Below are 19,981 nucleotides of genomic sequence, written 5' to 3'. Positions count from 1 at the left end.
GGTCGCTTGTCTTTGTACCCAGAAGCCTGGATAAACATAACATCAGATACTTGGGTACAAAGCATCATTTCCAGAGGATATTTCATACCGTTCTTTACCCCTCCCATTCCTATCAAAAAAATCCCAGACGTTCCACCCAATCTCCAGGAACAAGCAATCGTAGAGGTCCACAGATTTCTAGAAAAAAAGAGTCATCCAACCAGTCCCAGCAGACCAAGTCGGATTCGGAATTTACTCAAGATTCTTTTTGGTAACAAAGAAAACAGGGGACTGGAGACCTATCTTGGACCTCAAAAGACTCCACAAGTACGTAAAGAAAGAGAAGTTCCGAATGGTCACGCTTCAGTCCATTCTTCCCTTTTTAGGGAAAGGTGATTTGATGTGCTCCATAGATCTCAAGGATGCGTACTATCACATAAACTTGGACAGATGCTCCAGAGATCATCTGCGCTTCCGGCTGGGAGCCAATCTTTACCAGTTTCGAGCCCTGCCCTTTGGTCTCACTTCAGCCCCCAGAGTGTTCACCAAATGCATGGCAGTGGTCACGGCTCACCTGAGGTGTCTAGGATTCCAGGTGTTTCCATACTTAGACGATTGGCTCCTCACCGCTACCACCAGGCATCAATTGACTCTGGCAACACAATACACTCTGACACTCTGCCATCAATTGGGCATTACGATCAACTTCGGAAAGTCTGACTTATCGCCATCTCAGCATACCGTTTTTATAGGAGCAGAGTTAGATACCTCAACCACCACTCTACGTCTCCCTATCGGCTCACTGGTGTCAAAGAACAAAACTACAGCAGAGGAGGTATTGAAAGTACTAGGTTTGATGGTGGCAGCAATCCTAGCTATACCACTCGCAAGGATGCATATGCGAATCCTTCAATGGTTTCTTTTCACTCAGTGGTCTTACCAGAAACTACCAATGCACCACATGATTCTTATCACGGATTCTTGCAGGAGAGACCTTCAGTGGTGGTTGACGTCTCCATGTTATAGTAGGGAGACCCTTTGTTCCCCCCCCCCCCCAGTAGCCACTGTGACCACGGACGCTTCCCTGATGGTGGGGGGGCATTTTCAGGGAAAGACTGACCAAGGCACATGGACAGATCAAGAATCACATCTGCACATCAATGTTCTAGAGCTGAGAGTGGTACTTCTGGTGTTGCAGCACTTTCAGGATTCTCTCCCTTCTAGGGATTATTGCAATTCAGACCGACATGTCAGTAGTCTGGTACTTGAACAAGCAGGGTGGAACCAAGTCTTACCCCCTTTGCCGAGAAGCCCTCAGGGTTTGGCAATGGGCTGTGTCGTTCCAGCATTTTCTGTTAGCAACGCACATTCCGGGGAAATCAAACGTCATAGCGGACAAACTAAGCAAGGCAATATTACTCCCTCGCGAGTGGTCTCTCAGTCAACAGGTTGTGGAGTTAATTTTCCGCAAATGGGGCCAGCCTTGCTGCAACCTTTTTGCCAGCCACATCAATTCAAAATGCAGTAGCTACTTTGCCCTGATACCACCTCCCGGTCATCCCCCGAGAGATGCACTTTTACACGATTGGCCCCCGGGTCTCCTTTATGCATTTCCACCCTTCCCATTAATTCCCAGATTTCTACAGAAAGCAAAATCGCTGGGAAGGAAGGTTATACTCATAGCCCCCTACTGGCCTCGACAGGTTTGGTTTCCGTTTCTTCACCATCATCTGTTGGAGGATCCATGGATCCTGGACCCAGTTCCGGACCTTCTGACGCACCCGTCAGGGGACCTTCATCCTTCTCTACAGTCCCTGAAACTGACTGCTTGGCTAATCCACTTCCCCTAATTGCCAGGCTTCATTCAATTTCAGAAGATACAAGACAGATTCTCTTGTCCTCTCACAAGCCATCTACCAGGAAATTATATGGCAGCAAATGGAAAAGGTTCTCAATTTGGGCCAACGCGCAGAACATTGACCCTTTTCGAGCTCCGCTATCTTCGATCTTGGAATTTTTGACAAAAATTTTTAAGGAAGGGGCAGCAGCTGCTACAGTTGTTAGCTGCTATCTCAAATTTTCGCTTTGGTCTTGATGGCTCAAATATTATGAGCCATAAATTGTACAAAACCTTCCTTAAAGGCGTTCTTCATATGAGACCTCCAATCAAAATTCCCTTTTCTCCCTGGAATTTAAACCTTATGCTGTCTCAAATTATTCTTCCTCCCTTTGAACCAGCTTTTTCTTGTGATTTAAAATTCTTATCGTGGAAAACAATTTTTCTTGTGGCCATTACGTCTGCCCGCAGTGTGTCAGAACTTCAAGCATTATCCATCAGACCACCCTACGTGAGCTTCCATGCTGATAAGAGTATCTCTCAGAATGAACCCCTCTTTTTTACCTAGTCTGTTCTGAGTCAAACATCAATCAGGTCATTGAACTACCAGTGTTCTTCCCCAACCACTCTAACAACTTAGAATATATGCTGCACAAACTTGATGTTCACAGACAGCTCAGATTTTATCTCGAAAGAACTAAGGATATGAGGAAATCAGATCAACTTTTTGTAGCCTTCTCAGAAGCAAGAAAAGGCAATTCAGTGGCTAAAACAACCTTATCTAAATGGTTATCCGATTGTATATTCTTTGTTTATGAAAATGTGAGCATGCCTTTAACACACAAACCAAAAGCTCATTCTACCAGAGCTGTTTCTACCTCTTCTGCTTTTCAAGCTAAATTGCCCCTTGACGATATTTGCGCTGCAGCCACTTGATCTAACCCTCATACCTTTATCTCGCATTACAAAGTAGATAAGGCTTCTAGGGATAGGTCTTTCTTTGGTTCTACAGTACTGAAGAACATACTCCCATGAGCCACCCAGGGTTGAGGGTGCTAGGGAAGCTACCCATCAGTGAGAATAATCGGCGAGATTAACAACTTCACATATAGAAGTTATGTACTTACCAATAACGTCCCATATGAGTTTATCTCCTTTATTCTCACGTCCCTCCCTCCTTCCCCCTCCTGGCTGACTGTTGACTCAGAGGCTAGTGCCATCCTGGTTATTCAATATTTCTCTTTCCCTTTGGGTACTCTTCTTCGTAGATATATATAAGAGAGTATGTATAGGTTGTATATATGTATATATATATATATATATATATATATATATATATGTATATATATGTGTATATATATATATATATATATATATATGTGTGTGTGTATAGACTATTATTCGCAGCAAACAAGATCTGAGGTAATTCTAGCAGTGCATGGTGGGATAAGGGGCTGGTCTCGAGCTACTGGCAAACCTTGAGCTTGCTATCGGCCCAAACCCATAAGTGAAAATAAAGGCGAGATAACTCGCATGGAACGTTATGGTAAGTACATAACTTCTGTTTTTCGAAAATGCTTTGTAGATCATGTTGCCAATCTTTTTCAGCTACTTCAGCATTATAATGATGTTCATAGTGTTACACTGCTGCAGTCATCACACTTGGGTTATCCTGCCGTCAGGCAGTCCCGCAGTCGGCCAGAATTCCAAAGTCTTGGTCCAGCGTCGGTTGCTGTCGCTTCTTCCCTGACGTCAGTGCGCCAGGGGTATACAAGATGCATCCAACGCCATTTTCTTCTGTCTTTCTTGCCGCACGGCGCCCAAAGCAGAAGCAGTTCGCAAGTGCCGGTCAGCCAACTCCTGAGATTTTCAAATCGAATTTCAGACCGAAGTCTTCAATAAAGCTAAGTACCCCGTTGGGGAACCTTTTCTTGCCTCAGTCCAATGTCAGAAAAAGTTAACAATTGCATTTTTTGTGGGAAGCAAATACCTCATAAGGACTTTAATTCTTATTGTATTCCTTGCCTATGCCCAGACCACGAAGTCACAGGTTGCCGGTTTTGTACTAGGTTTAATAAACGAACTATTAAACGTCTGTTTGATTTTGCCCGAGATTATTTTGGTAGGAAATTTAATTGTACCATGCCATTGGAGCAACCGACGACCAGAATGCATAAAAAACGCAAAGTTAAGGACAGGCAGCCGAGACCCAAACCAGACTCCGAGGCCTCTGCTAGGCCAGTCGCCGGTTCTCTGGTTTTCAGTGAGGCGCCTACGCAGCCCCTGACGACCGCTGATTTAGAACCCAAGGCGACATCAGATTCTCAAGCGGAGATTGCTAGGCCTCCACAACTTTTACCTTTAGGCCCCTCTGACTCCATGCCTGAAGGAGATTCCGGTGCAGTTGAAACGCCTTCAGTTGCAGAAGGTGTCTTCAGACTGACTACACTCATTATTAAATCCTATGCAAAGCTGAAAACTCCTTTAAAAACAAAGAAGACTGTACAGCAGTCTCTAGTACAAGGCCCCATGCCTAAGAAACAGATGCTTAAGATGGCTGAAGACTTAATTACCCTAATCAGGGGTTCCCATCCCCCTCGGTTCCCATCCCCCTCCTGATAAAAGGCCAAGACAGGAGGAAGACTACGCTTCCTCTGACCAGGTTTCAATTTCCTCAGACTCTTCTGAGGAACAGGAATATTCGGCCCCTCTGACTCCATGCCTGAAGGAGATTCCGGTGCAGTTGAAACGCCTTCAGTTGCAGAAGGTGTCTTCAGACTGACTACACTCATTATTAAATCCTATGCAAAGCTGAAAACTCCTTTAAAAACAAAGAAGACTGTACAGCAGTCTCTAGTACAAGGCCCCATGCCTAAGAAACAGATGCTTAAGATGGCTGAAGACTTAATTACCCTAATCAGGGGTTCCCATCCCCCTCGGTTCCCATCCCCCTCCTGATAAAAGGCCAAGACAGGAGGAAGACTACGCTTCCTCTGACCAGGTTTCAATTTCCTCAGACTCTTCTGAGGAACAGGAATATTCCTTTCCTCCTTATGAAGACTCTGATGCTGAAGAGTCTATCCCTTTTGCATCTCCCCCAGAAGACTACTCTTTTGGGGAAACCTTACATACCATGAGGGAACACTTCCACTGGGAAGGCCAGGATTACTCTGATTCTAAGAAAAGGCTCTGAGAGTTCCTTTTACTACCCCAGCACAGACCACTTGCTATTCCACCTGTTAGACATTGTGGATGATGTTTATTCAGAATCTAGTCTTAACCCAGATTCACTACCTCCTGCACCAGCCAAATCAGACAGATACTGCAGAGTCCCTGACTCTCACAAATTCCTGTATAAAAGCCCTGTTGCTGACCCAGAAACCATTTCCCAGGGTCCCAAAGGGGGTTAAGGCCTTTATTGCTAAAAATCCTGTGCCCTCTGAAAGGGATTCTAGAGCACTAGACAGATGGGGAAAGAAAGTATATACCTCAGCTACTCCAGCTATGAGGGCCTTAAATTGTCAGTTTCACATGCTGAAATATCAACAATATTTGATGTCTCAATTAAAACCAAAAAATGCTCACACATACAGAACAGCCTGGATTACAAGGAAATGCAAGATTTGTTGCATGCAGCTGAGCAAGTGGGAAAACATACTTTGCAATGTGGATTTGATTCATTGGAAGCTTCTTGTAGAGCAGCAGTGACAGGGTCTGTCATACGTAGGCATGCTTGGTTAAAAGAACAAACTTTACTTGATCATGTTAAGAAAATGAAGGATAAGGCAAAATCTATGCAGATGGTCAAGGATTTTTTACAGGTTCAACCCCCTCGTTTCAGCAGAAATTGGCCAACCAAAAACTGGTCCTTTCCAGCTTCTGCCAGACCACAGAGGGGCAGATACAGACGCCCAAGGGGCAGAGGCCAGTCACAAGGCTCTTACCAGCCTCGACAATGGGGTGCCACAACCCAAAAAGGAGGAGAAGACCGGTCTCAAACTACCAGAAGACAAACACAATGACTTACCCCTCAGACTTCCAGGCAAAACCCTCTTGGCAGCTCCCTTGGGGGGAAAACTAGCACTTTTTGCAGACAATTGGCACATCATCACAAAAGACAAATGGGTCGTAAATATTGTATCTCAAGGATACAGATTCCACTTTCACACTTTGCCAAGGATAAAAGGAATGCCAAACCTGCCACCAAATCAATGGGCAGAGGCTCAAAAGCAAATTTCAGCTCATGGACATGAGAGCCATTCAACAGGCTCCTACACAGGAGCAAGGACAAGGATTTTACTCAAGACTGTTTCTAGTTCCACGAAAGGACAAAGCCTGGAGACCCATTCTGGACCTCTCAATTCTAAACACATACCTGGAAGTACCCAAATTCAAGATGCTAACACTACAGCAACTTCTTCCCATGCTGGGCAAGAAGGCTTGGCTAGTAACATTGGACCTCAAGGAGGCATACCTGCATGTCCCTATCAGACAAAATTGCAGAAGATACCTCCGATTTATAGCAGGTTCAACCCATTACCAATTCTCTGCACTGCCCTTTGGCTTATCTACTGCGCCCAGGGTCTTCACAAAATGCCTGGCACCAGTAATTACATACTGCAGACAAAGAGAGATTCAAATATATACATACCTGGACAACTGCCTTATTCAAGCAGAAAGCAAGGACATTCTATTAAAGCATCTGGCGTTTGTCAAAAACCTACTAAGTTGCCTAGGGTACACAGTAAACGAAAAGAAGTAAAAACTAGTGGCCTCACAAGACATAATATTCCTGGGTGCCAGCTTAAATACAACGGCCCAGATGGCTCATCTCATGCCAGACAAGCAAGGACAACTGACTCAATACTTCAAAATGATGGCAACAAAGACCCAACTCCCTGCAAGAAAAATTCTGCAGGCCTTGGGATTCATGGCATCTTGCGTACTACTAATACCATTTGCAAAACTGCATATGAGGAAATTACAGTGGTATCTGAAAAGCGTATGGACTCAACACAGCCACAGCTTGGAAACAATTCCACTCATACCCTGACTTCAACAGGAGTTTCTATGGTGGGCACAGGCATGTCACCTCAACAGGGGTCAGCCTATTACTTTACCCACAGCCAGGCAAACTATAACAACAGATGCATTGGATTATGCCTGGGGAGCGCACATGGCAGGACAGTGTATTCAGGGCAAATGGTCTGCAGACCAAAGGCATCTACATATCAATCAAAAAGAGATGCTAGCTGTACAAAATGCCCTAACAGCTTTCAAGGACCTCCTACATCCAGGACAACTCCTAATAAAGACGGACAACACCACAGTGATGTGGTACATAAACAAGCAAGGGGGCACACACTCCTACCCCCTATGCAGACAAGCAATGACCTTGTGAAACACCGCACTGACCTACCAAGTTCAACTACAAGCACAATTCCTGCCAGGAAAGAAAAACACATTGGCAGACGATCTAAGCAGAAACATCACAGATCCTCACGAGTGGAAACTCTATCCACAAGTATTCACAATGATAACTCAAAAATGGGGGAGCCCAGACATAGATCTGTTTGCTTCCCCCCAAAACTACCAACTACGGAAATTCTGCACAAGGACATACCACACACTAGCTTGGAAAGTGGACACCCTCTCATTCAGTTGGAAAACATTGGCAGTGTATGCCTTTCCTCCACTGCCTCTTCTGGCAAAGTTGCTGCTGAAAGCCAGATTAGAGAGGCCACAAATGATACTCATTGCTCCAGACTGGCCACACCAACACTGGTATCCAATACTAAGGAGCAGGGCTCAAGGCCCACCATGGATTTTACCTACAATTCCTCACCTGCTCACTCAGCAAAGCAATCAGATTTTACACAGCCAGCTCAAGACTTTAAATCTGGCTGCATGGCAAATTGCCTAAACAACCAGTCATCACTTCTCTCTAAAGCTGTGATGGACGTCATTCTGGAGGCCAGGAGGCCCAGCACCAGGAAAGTCTATTCAGACAAATGGAAATGATTCTGCACCTGGAACCAGGCTAAAGGCCAAAATCCCCTTGTACCAAATATTTCTCAGATTCTTCAATATTTAACTGAGATGTTGCACAAAGGACTTTCCTTCTCATCTATTAAGATCCACACCTCAGCTATTTCAGCTCAATACAGCACGGATCCTCCTATATTTTCACATCCATTACTAAGACAGTTCCTCAGAGGGGCTAAGAACATAAGACTGCCCCGGAGAGCACCAACACCAACTTGGGATCTCAACTTTGTTTTGGAAAAACTTACACTACCGCCCTTTGAACCAGCTTTCACAGCTGATCTACAATTCCTGTCATGGAAAACTGCCCTGCTGCTAGCAATAACTTCAGCATGAAGAGTCTCAGAACTACAGGCCCTAATGACAGTGGAGCCTTTCATCATTTTTCATCAAGACAGAGTCTGTTTACGAACTAACCCTTCCTTTATGCCAAAGGTGGTATCCAGTGTGGCCCTAAACCAAATCATTCATTTGCCCACCTTCTATCCAAATCCCCAGAACAAAGGGGAAAGGCTCCTACACTCTTTGGACATTCACAGGCAATTACGTTACTACTTGGATAAAACTAAGGCTTTCAGAAAATCTGACCAGCTCTTTGTATCCCGTGCTGCGGATCACAAGGAAAAGCTATCTCAAAACAGACCATTTCAAAATGGATAGGACATTGTATCAGTTTCTGCTACACACACCATGGGAAATCTGTGCCTGGTAACATCAAGCCCCATTCCACCAGGGCTACAGCAACATCAACAGCCTTCCTCAGAGGGGTACCAACCAAGGATATTTTGGGGGATGCAACTTGGAGTTCAGTGCACACCTTCACCAAGCACTATCAATTACTTCTATACTCTAAAACCAGAGCTGGCTTTGCCACTGCAGTTCTGCAGGGCCTACTAGCCTCACCAAACCCCGTTTAGTTCCACCACCCATCCTTAGCTTTGGGATTCAACCCAAGTGTGATGACTGCAGCAGTGTAACACGATGAACATAGTACAGTTTTGTACCTACCATAAATGAAGATGTTTGAGTGTTCACACTGCTGCAGTCCAGGTTACCCTCCCTCCATCCCCTCTGAACTAGCTGGAGTTATCTATACCTTTCTATCCTATACAACCTTTGTGGTGTATTTGCTTGTAACTGAAGGAATTGTTTTATTTATATATATATATATATATATATATATATATATATATATATATATATATATATATATATATTTTTATTAGCAATATGTATTGCCTACCTATTGGGGGCACCTGACATCTGGGGCAAGAAAAACTGAAGAAAATGGCGTCAGATGCATCTTATATACCCCTGGCCCACTGACGTCAGGGAAAAAGCGACAGCAACTGATGCCGGACCAAGACTTTGGAACTCTGGCCGACTGCGGGACCGCCTGGCGGCAGATAACCCAAGTGTGATGACTGCAGCAGTGTGAACACTCGAACATCTACATTTATGGTAGGTACAAAACTGCACTTTTGCACACAAATCTCCAATGCAACAGTCTTTGCCACATTATTATGCCTTTCAGTATACAGTCCCCCTGCCATTAGTATATCATAACCAGCAACAAGATGTGCAACTGTTTTACAAAACCTACATTTGTCTGTTTCTCCCATATGTTCAATGGACTTTGTAAACCAACGTGTACGTAGTCCACTATCTTAGGCCGCCAACATTAGCATTGCATCTTTTGGTTTAAATTCATCTCTCCTTAACCATTCCTGCATTCAGTCCTGCTCAACATGAGGTTGTTCAGAGTTTTCTATACTTGCAACTATATTTATGCATTTTCAAGATTTCTTGCCTTCTCATCTGATCCTTCACCTTATATTCTTTTGTTTTTTTTTTTGGCATATTCAGTTGCTGTCTGATTTTTATCTACATTTGGCTTGATTTCCATTCCCGCTTGATGCCAATATGCTTCTGCTAAGCTAAGCAGGGAAGTAATCTTAGTCTGAACTCTCCTCATGTTTCAAATCTTCACTACATTTGAGTCTTGTGAGGTCAGCAGATATGTACACAGTCCTACAGTTGCAGATCTTACATGTAATCATTTTGGAGGAGGCTCATACCTCCTTCAGAATGGGCAATGTGTAGTCTTGGTATACACTGATTTATAAAAGTCATTTGATGAACATGAAGCATCCTTCTTGTTTTCCTGTCCAACCTATCTTAACACCTTTTGGGGCCAGACAATCACTCCAAAATTGTAAGTTAGGATAGGAAGAGCAAATTGGTTTATAGCTTGGAATTTGTTCCAATATGTCAATGCTGTTTTCAGTATTAACGTTAGTCTTCTAAAATATTCCTGTTTTCACATTTGTTCATGTTTTATAGTTGACCTGTCATCAATTTCCAAATATTTATACACTCCCTTTTGCTCAGGTTCTTTTATAAAACATTCCTATTCCAAACTGATTTTTCTTGGTGCTGCAGCTTTCCTGCTTTAAAGTTTGCTTTTGCACATTTATAAAGACCAAATGACATTTTTATATCATTTGAAAAAAGTTTTGACCATTTGCAGTTGTGCTTTCAGTTCCTCATCTGATGAACTATACAGTTTTAAATCATCTACAAACAGAAGATGGGTCTTTATACTTGGTTATTTTCTGTTAGACAAATTCTAGCCATGACATAATCTGTTAAGTAGACAGCTTAATGGGTTAAGGGCAGGACAAAAGTGCAGCTACCCTGGAATATCCCCCTTTGAATTTTTATCCCTGGAATAATAATTTGTACTTTGTCATGGTATCAAACATTGCCCACGATAAACAACTTCCAAAGCCTGTTAACTCTATGGAAGGCCCAGCAGTGAAGCCTGAAGAGTATAAATTTCAATGGCTAATCACTAACTGCCTTAGTGGTGATACTAATACAGCAGCATCTACGAATATGGGCTGTTTTTTGTTGGACAATCCCCTTCCAATAAGGGGACAGTTGAAGAATCAGAAGCTGCGGAGATCGCAGAGTGTAGAAGAACAGGACAGGAACGGCAAGAGATTCAAACAGGTTTAGTTTTCAGTATTTCTTCTTTGACAGACGTTCAGAAATCCCTTTTGGATAAAGGCCTTAGCTTTGTCCCAGCTAAGGAGCTATCTTGACAGATGTCTTTAAAGACTTGATTCTTTTTGGGAGAGCTTTAATACTGCAAGCAGTGTTTGATGCTGCTCAACCAGATAAATGTGTTTTTAAAAAGCCAAGTCTCTATATTCCGCCCAGTAATCCGATTATTGATACCTTTATAGAAGTTTGTGACAAATAAGGGAAGTTTTTGAATCTAATACATGTTCAAAGCAATTCTTTAATATGTCTACTTCAGAATATCTTGCCCTACTTGAGTTGAAAGAATTAACATCTGTTGAGATTCGACCTGCTGACAAAGGGTGGTGGCATAGTTATTTTGGACAAAGAATTCTATATTAAATAGATGCATGCTCTGTTGGAAGATAATGCATATAAGTGTGTATCTATGACGATAATCAAAGTTATAATTGATAGGATAGCCTTTTTGATTTTTGATCTGTTGATAACTGGAATGATATCAGAGTCGTTGTTTGACTATTTTTCAGTAGAGCACCCTGTGATACCTATTGTATATGGATTGCCCAAAATACACAAATGCCTTAATGTACCACTTATGCGTCTTATAGTGTCCAGCAGGGGATGGACCACAGAGCCCCTCTCTATATACGTGGAGAAAAACTTGCATCCACTGCTTCATAAATGTGAAACTATACTGAAGGATCCGAAAACCTTCCTGGATGTACTTGGTTCTAAATGGGCATTTATACAATCTGAATGCTATTTCGTGACTCTAGACATAGTCACTTTTCACTGCAATTCCAAATCAATGGGGTATAGATAACGTAAGAGAGTTGCTTTGTAGTGCTGGCACTTCAGCAGACAAGGTGTGTCTGATTTGCACGTTACTTGATAGTATTCTGAATAACAACATTTTCATGTTTGGTAATGATTGCTACGTCCAAAAGGTTGGCATGGCTATGGGCACAGCCTGTGCCAATAGCTACGCCAACCTTTCTTTAGTACAGTGGGGGAACAGCTTTATGTGCTTTCCAATGTGACATATGGTAGCTCCATAGCATGTTATATGAGATTTGTGGATGACATTTTTTTGTTGTGGCAGGGAACTGAACAGAACTTGAATGATTTTATCTAATATTTAAATGGGACCACTGACTTCTTGAGATTTATGTACAAATATTCATCTCAAGAAATTGAATGCTCGGATGTGAAAGTTAGTAAACCTCATTTAGATACTATTCGGACTTTGTATAGAAAGTCAGTGAGGAAGAATGCTGCACAAGAGTGTGCACCCTAATCATGCGAAACGTAATGTAATTAAAGGACGAGTTTTTAGGTTAATGCGACTCTACAATGATGATACCCAGTTGCAATTAACACTGCAATCCCTTAAATTAGAGTTTTTAGAGAGAGATTACAGTAGCCGAGATGTAGATAGAGTATAAATGAAGCATGGGAAACTAGGCAAGATCGATGCAAACCATATTTTGACAATAGTAATACAAGATCATTAACAGACGTCAATGATGCTAGGACGAGACAAGTAATAAGGCAGGATGATAATACCATTAACTTTTGCTAGTAATATTAATCTAGTATGTGATGTGATCAGTAGAAATTGGGGTATTCTTTCGACTGGATGGGTTGAAAGATGTGTTAGGAAATAAACCAAATTTTACTTTTTGTAATAATAGATCACGCAAGACTCACCTATACTACATGTCTACTAATTTGAAGTGTTTGAGTAGATCTGATAGATTAGCTACCTATGCTTGCAGAAATTGCATGGCTTGCACACACATTCATACAGGGGGTCAATTTGTACACCCCCATTTAAGTTTTAAGATAGACTGTACCCATTATGCTGATTGCAAGACATCCACTGCTTATTTTACCTATTATGTGTTATGTTTTTCTTATTACATAGGAAAGACCAATCAGCATCTTAAAGGTAGGATATTGGAGCATTACAGCGATATTAAGAATGGGAAAGACAGTAGTACTTTAGCTATGCATATCCAGAGTGAAGGACTGGAGCATGTTTTTAAATTTTTTATTTCTAGAGATTTTAAAAAATAAGGGTGGGGGGGGTGGCTAAGAAATCTCATTGAAGCAGCTGAGCAAAAATGGATTGTTATTTCGTGCAGATAAACCTCCAGGTTTAAATAACATGGTCTCTCTTAAGCCCTTCTTGAGGGCTAGACCCCTTAAACATTAATTTTATGAGCACTTATTTTATGAGCATTGAGTCACATTAAGTTTAAGAGGAACTTGGTTTATTAGCAAATGCATTATTGTGTTACTGTGATTTTAAATAGATTGCAATTGATATTATTTTACTTAACTGATTGTATTATATAAAACATGTGCATTGTTTTATGTGCTTAAGTCTGGAGAAGAGGTGAATCCTTGAAAGCGCTTACTTCTATTAAAATTTGTTTGCTGTGGTACTAACGGTGTGTTTTTTGCTCATTTTTGCCTGATCTATCCACTGGTTGTTTTATCTGTTTGGGACATTTTACTTGTATAGAAAATAGAGGTATGACTGCTGAATCTTGCATAAATGCACTGTATAAGAACATACACGAGTTCATGGATTGTGCCATCCTTAATGGAACCAAGAGGCTATCCTCCAAAAAAAGGAAGCCAATCTGGTGGTCCCCTGCTATAAACAAACTCTACAACAGAAAGAAGAAGCTGTTGCAAAAAAGAGTAAAATCCCAAGATTGGAGGAACTCCGTGGTCAGCCTCAGCAAGAAGCTGAGATCCCTCATAAAATCCTCCAAAGCCAGTTATGAAAATAAAATCGCCACTGATTTCAAAGACAACCACAAAGCATTCTACAGCTATGTCAAGAATCTAATGGCAACACTCAGATCTGCTCTGAGCTACAGCACAATGGCACTAAATATACAGAACCAACTGATATTGCCAACATCCTGGCAGATAGGTTCAGTGCTAACTTTTATCTCCGTCTCACCTTCCAGAGGGCCCATCTTAATACCAGAAGAATGCAAAGCCCCTGTAATCATGGATGAACAAGTAAAGACTGCACTCTCCAAAGCCAAGAACACCGCATCCATGGGACCAGACAACATCCCAGGCTGCGTACTGCACGAACTATAGAACGAACTGGCACCCCATCCAAGTACCATGTTCAATCAGAGCCTACTTCAGGCTATGTGCCTACTTAATGGCACGACAGTTAATCCCACTCAACAAAGGGGGATGTCACCACGGACCCCGGAAACTACTGCCCCATTAGCCTGACATGCTTAGTCTGCAAGGCTATGGAACATATCATCTTTGAGCTTATAAACAAAGTAATAGGTAACCACCAAACCCTGGACCCCACTCAGTTTGGGGTTGTAAAAGGTAGATCATATCTATTAAACCTGATTGACTTTGAAGCAGTCACTAGAGCCATAGATGAGGGCAAGGTAGTGCACACAGCCTATCTTGACCTCGCCAAGGCTTTTGATACCATCCCCCTCTGGAATTATAGATAAACTCAGTAAAACCGGGCATAAATCCCCATGTCACAAGATGGGTGGCCAACTGGCTCAGTGACTGAACCCACACATTAAAAGTAGCCGACTCCTAAGTCCGACTTCAGACGAGTGGAGTACGTGCCACAGGGTTCGGTCCTGGGTCCTCTCCTGTTCGGCATCTACTTCTCTGAAGTGCAGGCCAACACAGAAGGTCTTTGGCTAACAAAGTTTGCAGATGACTGCAAGCTGGGAGCCATAATAGAATCACCTAATGATGCAGACATTCTACAAAAGGGCCTCTCAGAGACAGATGCTTGGTGTCAGTCATGGCCTCAAGCTGAATGCCAAGAAGTGCATTGTCATCCCTTTTGGGAAAAACACGGTACCCATGAACTACCACATAGGCAGTAGCTCACTAAACACCGAAAGTGTGATGAGGCTTCGGGACACAGGTGAACAGTAGTCTCTCCTTTGATAACCACATCGCCACAGTAGTCGGGGAAATCCTTCTACGTGGCACAGCTCATCACAAAAGGGTTCTCCTCTAGAAAAAGAGGTCATTGTTCCTCTCTACTCATACCTCATCAGACTCATTATAGTAGAGTACAATGCCCCGTTTGGCATGAATCTCACAAGACGCCTACAACAATTGGAAAGGCCACAAAAATACCTCACTAAGAGGATTACTGGCCTCAAACAGATGCCATATGCAGATAGTCTCAAAAAAATCTAGCTCTACTCCATCGCATATCGCGTACTCAGAGGCGATCTCTGCCTAATATACAAAGCTTTGTGAAACCCAGAGCTGTTGGAGATGCTACACTTCAAGAAATCCCAGTCTATCCGAACCACATACTCCAGGGACCTAAACCTTGTCACCACAATAAACAAAACATGCTAGAGGGATAGATTCCTGTCCCAGCGACTTCCCTTACTCTGGAACAAACTACCCATTCATGTCAAGCAAAGCTCCTCATTGGCCCTCTTAAACAAAAATCGTGACTGGATGGGAAATAGAAAATTCACCCAGGGATCACTTCGATGGCACTGCTTGACAGGGGCACAGGAAAATAATTTTCTTGGGTGGCGAAAGCCAGGGAACCTTTTTGGCTAGGCTTAAATAGGCCCAGGGCCGATAGCCTAGTACCTACCTATGAAACTATAATCCCTACTGAGAGAGTTTTGCAGTGATACCAAAGTTGGGTATTGTCTAAATCCTTGGCCAGATCAATATAGACTGCTTGCACTATCTTACTTTCATCCAGGGCTTTGGTGACTTTCTCAAAGAAGTCCACCAGGTTTAATAAGCATGATCTACCCTTTAATGAAGCCAAATTGTGTCGGGTCTAGAGTTTGAAGGTCACCTATGTCCTTGATAAGGTCTATGATGAGTCTTTCTATGGCCTTGCAGGTGAGACTGGTTAGACTTATGGATCTACAGCTCCCAAGGTGTGTTGATGGCTGCCCTTTGTGCAAGGGGATTACTGTTGCTCTTCTCCACTCTCCTGGAAAAAAGACAGTTCTCGGGGTATGGTTAAAGAGAATGCCAAGTAGGGTCTGCTAGGTCCTGTTTTAGCTTGCTTAGTAAGCATCCTGGGATATTATCGGACCCCACTGAAGCTGTATTTTTGGCCTTGGAGAATGCAGATAAGACCTGATCTCTAGAGATACTAGACAGTGGACTTGTGTCTGATATGCTTTGGGGTATGGGTGGTGGGGACAAGGGGATGAAGTTTACACCAAATATGTCAGCTAGCAGACTGGTAACTTCCTCTGGTGCAGTATGAGTGGTGCCATCTATTACCAGTTCTGCACAAAGCTGGGCAATTCCCTTTTAGGTTTCAGACATAATTAAAGAATTCCTTATGATTATCCTTAACTAGGGATGCTATTTTAGCGTCATGCTTAGCTTTAGAGGATTTTACAAGATTTCTGATTTGCTTGTTCAAGCTGAGGAGGGAATTCTTCCTCTACTGAGTCGGTTCCCTCTTATTCTTAGACATCCATTTCTTTCTCTTGTCCTATAACCTGTTTTTACTTGAGGTCCACCAGGGTGGCTTGTTTTTTCCATGAGGACCTGGTTTTGATCTGGTTAGGTACAGCCAAGTCTGTACAGCTGCTTAAGTGTTTGTACAGGGCATCTGAGTACACTTCTGCATATGAGTTATTGTTTTCTGTGAGTGCAGAGGGTCTAAAACTTTTTTATACCATCACTTAGTAGTCTGAAGTTAGCTTTGGAAAAGTTCTAATTTTTTTTTGCTCCCATGGGGGTGTCAAGTCCAATAGTTATTTTGAACAAGCCAATTTTAAGGTCCATCCTTACCAGGGAAGGCATTACATACGGGAGTGCACTGACTCCCCATGTTGGTGAGTACTGTGTCTAGGACATTTGAGCCCCTTGTTGGAGCAAGCTATTTGTTCCAGAGCATTTGAATTAAAGTCCAAGAACCTCTGGGCGAGCGTGTTTGCACTCGTATATGTCACCCAGTTGATGGAAGGATAGTTGAAATCACCCCTGACTAAGGTGTTGGGCTGTGTGAGAGCGATTCCAGGTAGGCAGTGTGCTTTTCCTGGTTCATGGTGGGGGACCTATAGTTAGCAATAATGTGGTAGGGCATTTTGCCTAAAGTTAATTGCACATGGAGTAGTTTGAGTTATACTGTTTGACCATTCTCAAGGTGTACACTTCCATCTTTGGTTCTTTCATGCTCATTTTGATGTCTGAACATGTGGAAGGCATTGTAGCCTTGCATGGCCGAGGTGCTCTCCGCGGCCTTGAACCATGTCTCAGTGACTGCATAGATGTCAGCATCTTCCAAGGTGAGGAGTGATTATGGCGAGTGCAGCTTCGTGTTTAGACTTCTAGCATTAAGCAGCAGAAACTTGAGTTTGCCTCTGGTGGATTTTATGTTGGAAATTTTGTTGTTTTGACATTGCATAAAAAAGGCACTATCGGTGAGGCAAGCACCTTTACCAGTATTCAAAAGCCTAGAGGAGACAGGTGCAGGCCATCTGCGGCAAAGCAGGATGGCCTGTCGATCGTGTCATCCAAGGTTTGATGTATATTGGATTCCCCTAGACTGACACCAGAAGCTAAGCTAACTGTTGAATTCAGTCATTTTTTGATTATACTGTGGCATCATCCTGGGAGAAGGAAGAATGCAGATTAGGGCTAAAGTCATACCTGCCTGGGACACGCACTCTGAGAATTCAGTTATGTCTGTCTTCATGTAGTCCAGAGAGGTACATCGCAAGTCAGTCACCCCAACATGAACTATGACTAAGTCATAATGGCACTTGAGTGCCATGAGTGCATGCATGTGTAATCTGACTGATCCTGGCATCTGACAGTCAGCTGACCGTGACTGTCTCCTTGCCCAGCCTGGTGAGGGGAGCATCCATCTCTCCCTGTGGACTCGCTTGTGACCAGGACATTTGGTTTAGTTGTTTTGTATTAGGGCCTTATTTGTTGAGACACATTTGTATATGTTATGATGTGTAGTGGTTCCCGTTTTTGTAACGGTGAGTGCACTTTGTTTCTCTGAACTTTTGGTAGACTTCTAGTGAGTACCTCCACGTACATGGGTCTGTGTGTCATTTCTTTAGTTTGTGTGAGAGGTGTGTGTACTGACAAACCTATTTGGTATCAGGTTTGTTACATGAGAAAAGTGATTCCAATTTCATAGTGTACTTGTATCTCACACATAGTGTGTATTTATTTGCTGTAAAAGTAAATGGATGTCAGTATACATGAGGCAATTACTACATTGCCTCAATATTCCCATGTCAATCAGGCTGGCCGGAGAAATGATGGGAAACTGTTTTACCAAGTTTTTACCATATGAGCTGTAGGGAAAGGAGTAGGCTAGATTGACCAGTTTTTGTGCTAGGACTATCGCAGGTTAAGTTGAGGGTTGTGGATGATGGGTGTGGCAACGCTGCTCATTGCACAGTTAAGTTGCTGTTAGTGCAACAGAGAAGCTTGTGAGGTTTCCACTGACAGTTATCTAAGGAAAAAATTGTGTTTCCAGGTGTTTGTATCTGTATGGGGCACCACTAACCCCCACTGAGCAACGACAAGCAAACAAGAGGCTTAAATACAGGTGAAATTAAACCATTTTAAGCTAATCTACCAGTAGGAAAGTACACAGTGAACCTTCCTCCAGCAATCCCCAGCTCAGACAAGGCTGGATCCACCCTGTTTTGCCACAGGGGAGCCTTTGTTAATGTAAGATGGCTGGTTTAGTGGTAGAGTGCAACAAAACAGGCTAGATTCAACAGGTCTAAATCTAGACTGTGCTATCTAGGCCGAAAATATAGTTGAAAATAAGTGCAGAAAATGTGCATTCACTACGGTAAAAAGCAGAAAAATGCAGTGATCAGATACAATGCAATTTAAAAAGTGCAATAGAGTTGCAAATTTACTTATTTTCTTGATGCAGAAATCTCAAGCGTTTTCCAAACCTAAACAGACCAGGCTACCTCCCAGTGCAATAGATGGAAAATCCACAGACGTCTTGATGTAAAAACAAGTGCTTGCTAGAGTGTAAAAATACACTACTTTATCCATTGACTAGCTAAAAAATTAATTCAGATCAAGTAAATCAGCAGAACAGAAAATGAGAGGCAAAATGCACTTTTTCATTTGGTGATACAGTAGTGGACGATATGTTCCATGAGGGAGATGCCCCTCCCCAAAACAGAACTTGGGACTCTGTTCGCTTGTTGACAAGGTCTTTTCATACAGATAAGAATGTGTACTTGCCATGATGATAGATATGAATGAACAGGTTCATCCTCATTGGCATATCTGCCCACTTCCCCCAACCTTTGATTTTGTTAATATGGTTTAGAAGTCTCCACTTGTTTGTCCACTTTTGCATAGCATTCCAGAGGTCTCTAGAGGATGGCCTACTGGCACTGCATTGTATGTAAATAAGAAGGCATTTAGTAGCTTGGGAAGGTTTTAAATCTTGAGCTGCCCCATGCCTGATGAAATCAGTCCTACTGTTAAAGATAAATCTGCTTATCCAGAGTTAACATTATAAGTACAAAACTGTTTCTGGTTGTTGTGACTTCCTTATCAGAAACTTGCTATATTTCAGTAAAAAAAAAAATACATTAAAAAAAATTCACATGATGTGTGGTCCTATCCTACCAGTGATGGAGACATTTGTCATTGTATGAACAGTCACTCTGAAATTCATAAAGTACTGTTACCTGACAGAGGAGTTGTTATATTTTGTATTACCTGACACTGGAGTGCTGATAACATCACACCCTAAACTTTACCTTTAAGAACTTATTTTTCTGGAATCTTACTGTCTGAAAACTCCGACCCATGAGTCTTGATATGCCAACAAATTTGCACTGGTACTGGTTCCCTACTCCTGCTACCTACATGGTACACTTCCTTTCTCATGCATAATATAGCTGCTGTCCTGCTCCTGTAATATTTATTCAAGGACTTTTTTGGTCTAGTATGGGTGATACCTAGGTGTGCTTTCATTTGATCTCCTATTACATGCCTGTGTTGATTAGCTTATGCTAATAGGTAGACACTTTCCATTCTTTCTCTTCT

The 19,981-nt window shown here is 42.5% G+C and overlaps 1 protein-coding gene across 1 annotated transcript in view; it reads left to right on the top strand.

Annotated features, from left to right (window-relative positions):
• The window catches only part of HACD2 (3-hydroxyacyl-CoA dehydratase 2), a gene marked incomplete in the record, with an annotated part of 841,606 nt that overhangs the window by 820,157 nt on the left and 1,468 nt on the right, over positions 1-19,981 (top strand).

This window comes from Protopterus annectens, chromosome 6.part0 (genome assembly GCF_019279795.1).
Source record: "Protopterus annectens isolate FY-2018-M chromosome 6.part0, PAN1.0, whole genome shotgun sequence".
NCBI classification, from domain to species: domain Eukaryota; kingdom Metazoa; phylum Chordata; order Ceratodontiformes; family Protopteridae; genus Protopterus; species Protopterus annectens.
This window is presented reverse-complemented; position numbering and strand designations above follow the sequence as displayed.